This window comes from Ambystoma mexicanum, chromosome 13 (genome assembly GCF_040938575.1).
Source record: "Ambystoma mexicanum isolate Mex_15411 chromosome 13, UKY_AmexF1_1, whole genome shotgun sequence".
In the NCBI taxonomy this organism is placed as follows: Eukaryota; Metazoa; Chordata; class Amphibia; order Caudata; family Ambystomatidae; genus Ambystoma; species Ambystoma mexicanum.
This window is the reverse complement of record NC_090938.1, coordinates 354,087,926-354,097,632: the sequence shown is the minus strand read 5'-3', so window position 1 is coordinate 354,097,632 and position 9,707 is coordinate 354,087,926.

The following is a 9,707-nucleotide window of genomic DNA, read 5'->3' as shown; positions in this document are numbered from 1 at the left end:
GCCCTCCTCAGATTATTAAGTTTGCCCCACAGCAGATCCCTTCATGCAGTATCAAACGCTGAGCTGAAGTCAACAAATGCAGCATAAATTGGCTGATGACGAGTACCCCAGACCCACTGCTCAGTACAGACTAACGTTATTATGTTATCAACCATGTTTGTTTTTCTTCTAAATCCTATTAGGTTCATGGTGAAATTTGCGGGAATCCATGTGTTACGTTCGTCTAGGAGCAAAAAAGCAAACATCTTTGCAGGTGCACCCAGCACGGCTAAAGCCCAGTCATTTTGGGGTCCTCCCACTGTCCCTTTTCATAAGAAGGCAACATTATACTGGTAGTCCCGGTCATTGGAAGATATTTATAATAATAATTTGGCATTTATATAGCGCTATGAACCCTTGGGTATCCGACCGCTGCTTTTAATTAGCCACGATGGGGTCGGAAGGATGAAAGGCGAAGTTTGACCCTGCCGGGATTCGAACCTGCATTTGGCTCTGCACAGATGTCAAAGCAAGCGCTCAACTCGCTGTGCCACTTGACTGGCTGATGCTCATTATCTGAAATAGCCTATGAAGTGTATTGGCCTATCACATGGGAGTCTGTTAAGCAATACATTACATAGCTCGCCAGGACCAGGTGGCCCGGATTGCTTTATTCTTTTGATGACTGTAACAATCTGGTGTACCTGCCACGCCTAACACCATTTATTGATTCCAAAATTATCACTCTTCATGTTGGAAGGATTAAGTCCAATAGTTTTTGAGATTAATTAAGTCCAAGTGCCAATGGATGCCCCATTGACTAAGGAATCCACCGGCTAAGCCAGGGATCGCCATGGCTCTCTATTTAGTTTCCAACAGTTATTCCAAAAGCCCCCATGATAAAGAGGCTGCCAGAGGGGAAACTAGCAAAACATGGCCTGTGAAAGGATGTGTTCTCCTCTCCCTTTAATGTATTGTAACAGTCCTGGGGGGGCTGCAAAATGGGTACTCAACCACAGGCAAAGTAGGGGATTCGAAAGGGGGCAAGGAATCCTGACAAGCTCTCCCCCTCTGGATTGCGATGCCCTCATAATATGGAAAAATCACAAAAGTCTAAAAACGAAAACCCCACTGCTGCAAACCCTGTGCCAGAGGGTGTGTTGAATCTGTAATGTGTTTGTGGCACAGAGAAACTACCAGCAAGAGCCACACTGCGCTGGCTCCTTAAGGGCCCGGTGCTACTCAGAACTAGTAAAGTCTGCACCTTAGTTCACATTACACAAAGGAGGGAACTTTGTGCCGCAGGAACTGTAAAATGAGTGCGTGCTGTAGCATGAAAGATGCCCATCGTGAGCAACACCACCCCACTTCTCTCAGCAGATATTTCTGTGGTGTTGGCACACATGAGCACTAAGCTGGAGGTTTCTGCTGACGGTTCTCATCTGAGCTTAAAAAACCTTTCACAGTGGGCTCGGTGGTTACTTATGAATTGCCCACACTCCCATGGACCACTCTCCAAAAATGTGCATAGCTGCACCCACCTCACTTATAGGACAAACACCACTGCTGTCCACCACATTTAAGAAAATGGCCTGAGCATTAGAAAGAAGCACAGTTCACTGATATTTACCTTTTTTGTAATAATGTTTAATAATATGCGTATTTGTCCCATGAAAGGTCAGTTTCTTAGATTACTGTGATTTGTGATTAGTGTGACAGACAAGCATTTAATCTTATTGCATCACTCAGCAAAAGTGTGTGTTGATTTGCTCTTGTGAGTTACCCTCTAATAGGCAGTGGTGGGATTGCCGTGTAGTGATCTTGGCAAGGCCTTTCTGAGAATGTGTGTTCATCACCAGTGACTTTCCTGTAACATTGCAACACAGTAATGGATACATGTAGCGATTGAGAAAACACAATTCTCTGGAATTACAACTGACCTTATTGTCAACACTCGCACATCTGTCTCCCCAGCGCTTGATTGATTTTCAGAAATAAGCATTATTTTAAACCTAGCCCCCAATAAATGTTGAACCAGACTCCAAGACACTTAAATCGCTTCAATTGTTTTAAATTTTTGGAGATGAGGCAGCAAGTCTACACACTTCTGGGCTGCAACATCTCTAAACATTAGGAGCTCACAGGCAGCCACAGTTCTGTGCTCTATGTTGTCTTGGCAGAGGGAACCCACAGAAGTCTTGGCATCTGCCTCTTTCTGCCCACACCTTATGGTATGAGAGTGTTTTAAAAGGTTTATGCATAATATATTCCAACTGTTTGGAGACTCATCAAATTCACTCTTCCCATCACGGTTTCAAGCACAACTTCATCTGGGATTGGATGCCCTCCTTGCATGTGTGCTAGATGTGCACTGACTGGTGGTGGCTTGCACTGCATGGGGTCATTATAGGTTTGGTGGTGCTGTAAAAATGCTGGTAAAAGTTCTGGTAAATCTGGTACTGACACTTCTACTGCACCACCAAACTACAGGTTTGCTGGTGGGTGTCACTGATTTACCTCCATCCAAAAGCTGGAGGTAAATCAGACCCCCACCGGCAATAAAATGCATGTATTACTGGTGTCAGTTGCACCTGCAATCCCCTCTATGGTGTCCTATGGGACTCCATGGAATGGGGATTTAACGCTTGGGCCAACCAGGGTTCTGCCTCACTGGAGAATGAGTGAGGATCTTTGCAGTTCCCTATTACACGAGGGTTCTGAGCTTTGCCAGCACAAGCCCAGCCATTTTCATAGTTTCTTGATGCTTTGGCGTGTTTATGAGGAGGATTATGAGACTAATATAGGAGCAGAGGGAGCAGGGCAAGTGGCTTTATTTCAGTGTTATGTGCAGTTCTCAAAAGATAGGGCCCTCTGTGGCTTGTATGTTTTAGATATTTTATGAGTGTCTGGAGCAATGGTTATTGTGTGCTCCAGGATTGATAATGTAAATTGTTTGTTTGGTTGTCTTTTGTGTCTGGCAGAGTGGTGATTTTGGAGAGGTTGGAGGGTTCTGTTGTATTTGTGGTGAGAAATGTTGCAGAAAAAAAGACTTCACACGTTAATTACAGGGGGTGGCAAACAGGTGTTTATTCATTGGCATACAGTAAAGGAAAACAGCATTATGCCTTTAGCCAGTGCCCATCAACTGACTGTACATACTGTCCGGACCCTTCACCTGTATAGATCACTGGTAACATGACCAGGGACTAATCCAGATCGCTACAACCAGCTCTTTCGTCAAAGTGATCCCGCCTCACGAAAGAACAAAGGGCTCATTCATTAAGCTACCGAGTAAATCCTTACTGCTCATAGACGGTAGTGATGAGTGGTGATATCCTTCCGGTCAAGCGTGACCTGACGAGGGGTGTAAACTACTTCCACTGGGAGTAATGCTGATCTCTACTCTGCAACAGAGGGGCGTAGGCCTTCTCCCCCATGTCTGGTTTATGTATTGACTTATATATTGATGGACATGATGTACTCCCACAGCTACTGTGGTTTCTAGGGAACTTTAGTTTAGACACATGGGTCTTTGGGTGGTGCAGGCTCTATGGTGCTAAACTGTGCTGTTTCAGTACTGGAGTTTTGTGTTGAGATGTGTTGTCAGCTACAGAGGGAGGTAGAATGATTGTGTGCTGTTGTTACTATATCTTGCTCAGCAGACATCCAAACAACAACTGGGTCCACTTTTTCCATTTCGAAACCATCAGAATTGGTCACATATATTTGTTTATATCCATGCAAAGCATTCTTTCTCCAGCCTTTGTGCCTTGTTATGCAATATTATATGAAGTTAGGGTAAGTCACACTATGGCATTTTGCACGATGCCATAGCACAACTTCAGGGCCCACAATAAGTAGTCAGTTTCCTGGGGGCTCCCTTCTGACACCTCAAAGGCACCCCAACAGGATCAGCACTCAGACCTAAATATGGTTATGGTTATGTTTCAATGCAGCTGGAAATGCACAATGAACTAGCAGCTGAGAAAGACAAACACACGCCACATCACAACTACAGCGTGAGCCACATGTAACCTTCCCCAACACACAACGTCTCACCATTCCACGTGTGAAGAGAAGCAGTGGAAAGGGTTGATCGTTCCCAGTCCTGATGGCCAAAGCTTGGAAGGAGCTGCCGGAAGCCTGCGGAAGGAGAAGAATAATCTCGCATTTTGGAAAGATTTGAAAGCCAGACTACTCGTTAAAGCCACTGTCCCCTTCCCAGTTATGATATGATATTATTTATTTATAACACGCTAAATACCCAGTGGATTCTAAGCAAGGACCCGGGGATCGAACCTGTGTTGATCCATGTCGTCTTACTTCCAAGGCGAGCACGTTGCAGCTGAGCTATCCTCCCGAGTTCTCTGTTTTTCTGTCCGTCCTGTTTCGCTCTTGTTTGTGTCTCCGTCTCCATGTAGCGCCTTGATGTCTAAGGGCTTTGGTACTTAATAAATACATAGACATAGACAGGCATAGTGTGCTGGCAAATACCAAGAGAAATGTGCCTTTACATCTTCAGTTCTTTTTATGTTTGGGGGCAGTGTCCGGGGCCTAATATGCTCTAAATTGCAAAATGTGTTCCTAACTTGACACTGTTTCCCACAAACATGTTTTGCAGAGAATGCCCCCAAGTAAGTCTGCCCCGCCCTCACACAGTCTCTGAAGTGGGCCTTGCCCACCTCCACTAAGTTTTAGTCTAGTTGTGCCCTCGTCTGTCAGAACTGTGAATTACGTTGTCGGACTGTTTACAGATTAACATGGCTACACCTGTATATATATGCAGTGACATTTTATCTCTTTGTGACATTGCATTGAATAGTGTGAATAGTGTATTTTGCAATGATTTTTATTATTTTCATGAATAAATAAAAGTACTCCTGATTCTGGCTGTTTGAGACATTGGGGGTCATTACGAGGTTGGTGGTAGTCATGGCGCTATTTGCGCCATGACTGCCACCAATAATGGTATCGTGTCCGGTTTGGTGCAATGGGGAATTACCGGTCTAGTCGGACCTTGGCGGGACCGGTAAATCCCCATTCCCCAAACCATTTCCCATTCCCATTGAACCCCCATAGGGCTCAATGGGAATGGGGAGGGCGCAAATAACGGACCGGCGTATGCCAAGCCCGTTATTTGCGCCCTGGTCCCTTAACGGGTCCCGTCCATAACGTCTGGTCAGACCAGGCGTTAAGGAAGGGACCCGCTAAGGGACCTCGTAGTAGGGCGGTAAGGGATTACCGGCACCGGTCTCCTTACCGGTGCCCGGTATCCCTTACCGCCCTACTCGGAATGTGGGCCCTTGTTTTATGGAGATGTTGCACTCTGACAATATTTTCGCAGAGAAGTAATGCTGCATATCTCAACAAATACCTATTATCAACACAAGCAGCAGCACTGTGGGACTTTGCTGGCTGATATCGTGATATTGTAATTCTAGTATCCCTCAGGAAGTACAGCTGCCTACTATTTGAATACGATTGTAAGCGGGGAAAAGATAAGACCCATTGCACTGTAGCCATGTTCCGCTTGGTTTAAACATGGAGGACTAAAAGCAGGTGTTCCCCATGCATACACACATGACTCTGAAATGTGTGCAGCTGAGGGTGAGTGGATCCACGTGTCTAGGAGGGATCTGGGATTGATTGCAATCTGCTTCCTGGGAATATTCTGCACCACTAATTTCATTGTCTCTAGAAAGTCTGTAAAAGTGAAACACTTTTAAAAATCCCCATTACAGCAACTAATTACTTTATCTACACAACGAAGCTAAGAAATGAATGAAATGCATATTGGATTTCTTAGCAGCTTGTGTTATGATACATCACAGTGTGGGAGCGATGATTCTATCTGTTGGCATAAACCCACATGCACTGCTTCCTATATCCACTGCCAAAGCCTGCCCCCACACCCCCGTCACTGCCCACCTGCCCATGCCACTTTTCCGCTGCCCCTCACTTCTCTGCACTCCCCATCCTCCTCCCACCCATGTGTAGGTGTGAGTTGATTTCTTCTCCTCTCCTCCTGGTCTCCTTGGCTACCCAGCATCCCGCGTCCTCCTTCTGGGCTGCAGACACACAGGCTCTCAGGCTCCCAGTGTCTGCATGCATCATGTGTCATCACACACGCGCCTCAGTGCACCTTAATTATTAGGCTGTAAGTTACCTTTTCCGCCGCCAATAGCCCTCGATTTGCACAGGCATTTAGCAGCAGTGGCCAGCACAGCACGTGACCCACAGCCACCCTCTCCCTCCTGATGGCAAAGAAGGATAAAGTCAGTGCTTTAATTGGGATCCAAAATCGAGTTGGTGCTCAGGACAGGGGGCATGGTCACAGTGTGATGGGTGTGGCCTAACGATGGGGCGGGTTAAGGGTGGCCACCACAAGCCCCCATGCATCTTCAGGTGGTCCTGCAACCATCAATTAGAAAGCACCGATGTATGTTACTTGTTGATTTGCATAAAATCAAACAGCATATCGGGTACACAAGAATGCACATAATTTTTAAAAATGACATATCAATGACAGTGATTGAAACCTGCAACCACTTCCGAGCACACAAGGCTCACTGCCCTCTTGCTAATGTCTTCTATAATAAAACCTTAACAGAACAATGACGGCCAAACTACGCGCCACATGAAGGGATCTGGACGCATTCATCTTTGAAGATTGTGTTGCTGACTTCCCTGCACTTGTACCTGTCAGGACATGGTACATCAGCTATTACCTGTGCACATTCTCAGCATTCAGGGTGCATAGAGACTGGGGAGGTAGCCACAGCTCCTGCTCATGGACAGTTTTTGGAGAGTGCCCGGGCTCTGCCCTACCTAGCCCCGCCCCACTTAAAACCCTGGATAAAATGCATTGAGCCAGATCCGCAAAAGTGCTTTTCATTGGGAAACCCCATTGAAAAACACTTGGTAAATCAGACTGACTGGCTTAATTTTCTGTAACACAAGCATTTCAAAGTACAGCTTCACAAGATAGAGGAAACATATTTTGCATATGGATCGACGAATTATCTCCAAGGAAAGCAACATTGCCGTATATTTACTGTTTATTTTTATGCCGGTCAAATAGCACAGCGAGTAGAGTGCTCGCTTTGACATCCGTGCAGAGCCTGCCCATGCAAATTCGAATCCCGGCAGGGTCAAACTCATCCTTCCATCCTTCCGAGGTCGATAAATGAGCACCACACATTATGGGTAATAATAAGCAGCGCTCAGATACCTGAGGGTTTGTAGCGCTATATAAATTCTAAATTATTATGCGTGCATGGGTTCCTGAGGAGCTACAGCTCAGTGCCTCTATTTGCATTGAAGTGAACGCCGCCATTCCCAATATACCACATTTAGAAAATGTGGGGGAGCTCTCAATACATTATCCAGAGCAGTGCAGTTAGTTACATTAAAAAGCCACTAAGAAAATTAAACTCTGACCAGCATTCCGCAAATATTAACAGTCCCATTCTCATTATATCTGATCTTTGCTTTGTAGAATTGTATATTGGAAATTACCATCATCAGAAATAGCAACACCTGATTGGTTCAAAGCCCATGTTTGACCATAGAGACTTTGCGCACAAGCATAGGGTTTTGGGAACCATGACATAATTGAGGAAACCAAAAAATGCAGGTGTTTTTGCTCACTTTTGAGGAAGCGTTTGCAAACTTAGCAAACTCGGATTTCTGACAACGATCGCTCCCAAATGTTGTTGGGGGCCTAGGGAATTAGCTTAAGAGCTTTGCCATCTGTGTTTTGTTGGGCATGGCTTTCAACATCGCCAGGGTCGCCATGCAGTGAGTAATTTCCAGACATACCCACCTGGCACAGTGAACACCTCTTCTCCAGCTTTCGTGCCTCTTGGCGCTGCACTCCATAGAAAGCAGTTGAGCCCCATGATAAATTCAGACCAATTGTACACACAGCTCCAGTGCCCTTTCCTTCTCATGCCTTCCCGCACATCTTACCCATCCCTCGCCCTCATCCCAACCATCTACCCGACTTTGCACCTCCCTACCACTACTGCTAGCTCTAGCATACTCCTCATTTTCCTCTCTGGCAGGCAAAAGAGCTTTGACGCCATAACGAATGGCAGGAGGCACTATACAGATGCAGGATAACATCACGTGTTTCCGCGTTCAAGCACAAATTCACTGCAAGGGTTTTGTAATAGTTGACACACACCGAACCCTTCAGACATCCTGCACCTCGAGCTTTACAGAACACATTTCAATCGTACCTTTTAATAGCTCAGAAAGGCTGCACCCCTTTTTCATTTCTCCGGGCAAGGAGGGGAAACACAAAGTAAAACACACGTACATCAACAGTGTGTTGGGAGAACTATATCCACCAGAGGGCGGCAGCTTCTCAATATTTATTCTGAATGGAGCAAATAGCTCAGCTGGGTAGTGAGGCGCCTCTTTCACCCCCAGTCCTCTTTCATAGCACTTTGACCTAGTGCAAAAAAATATATTATTTCAATCATTTTTTTAATACTAGGCCAATGTTCGCCCGAGTAATGGACTTTTGCCTTGCAGCAAAAATGACTTAATTTTAAGGGTTGGGCAATGTTTGCCCGAGTGCTTGTTGCACTTGCTCCAGTGCACAGTTTCTGTAATACTACCCAGAATATGTCTGACAGACATTTAAAATCATTTTCTACTGCAAAATGCGGAAAGGGGTTGTCGAACTATGTGCCCGATTCATAGATTTTTGAGCACGGTGCAATGTGACTTTGGACTACCAATGAGCACCCTGATTCACAGAACGGTGCAAGCTGTATTTTTGCAGTGCAAAGTCAGTGAAAAGTGTGTGCAAAGTCACTTTTCACTGCAAAAATACACTTTGCACTGACTTTGCATTGCTCAAATACACTATGCACCGTTCTGTCAATCAGGGTGTTGGTTGGCAGTGCAAAGTCACTTTACACTACGCTGAAAACTCCATGCATCGGACGCTTTGCGTGGGATGGAGGTGGGTTGCATTGGATTGACAGGCGGGGATACATATACCGTGTTCCAACTTAAATAGCGCAGTCCCAGCCCCTCCCCCATGTTGTGTCCTCAGATGTATTTACATAAACTGGTCACGTGCTCCACATTGTCATGCAAAGCCGGGCCAGGGCGTGAAGTTAAATCGGGCGACTGTAAAAGGGGACTCTTAAATCTTGGACATTTGTGGTATTTCTAGAATTCGGGGATCATGTCACCCCACCTTCTCAGCAGCATGTGGATATTGGCTTTCCTGCTACATGGCTTCACCGGTAAGAGCGTCACATCCTTCTCTGGAAAAAGCACTGCTACTAATTAGATATTTGAACAGGCGATTGTAATATTGTTAGCTCTATCTTTTTGTACTTTCAGGCGCTGCCGCCGATATTCTCCTGACCCAGGTCGGTGACGCTGTTAAGAAGCCCGGGGAGTCCCATGAGCTCTCCTGCCGGGGGTCCGGCTTCAGCTTTGGGAGTTATGGAATGCACTGGGTCCGGCAGGCTCCAGGGAAGGGCCTGGAGTGGGTGGGGGTGATATGGCATGACGGAAGCCAAAAATATTACTCGCCCTCAGTGCAGGGCAGGTTCACCATCTCCAGGGATAACCCCAGCAGCACAGCACGGCTACACATGGGCAGCCTGAGGACGGAGGACACTGCCAAGTATTACTGTGCCAGACCCACACAGCAGCACAAACCAGCCCCTCCCTGTGCACAAACCACAGGCACTGGCAGA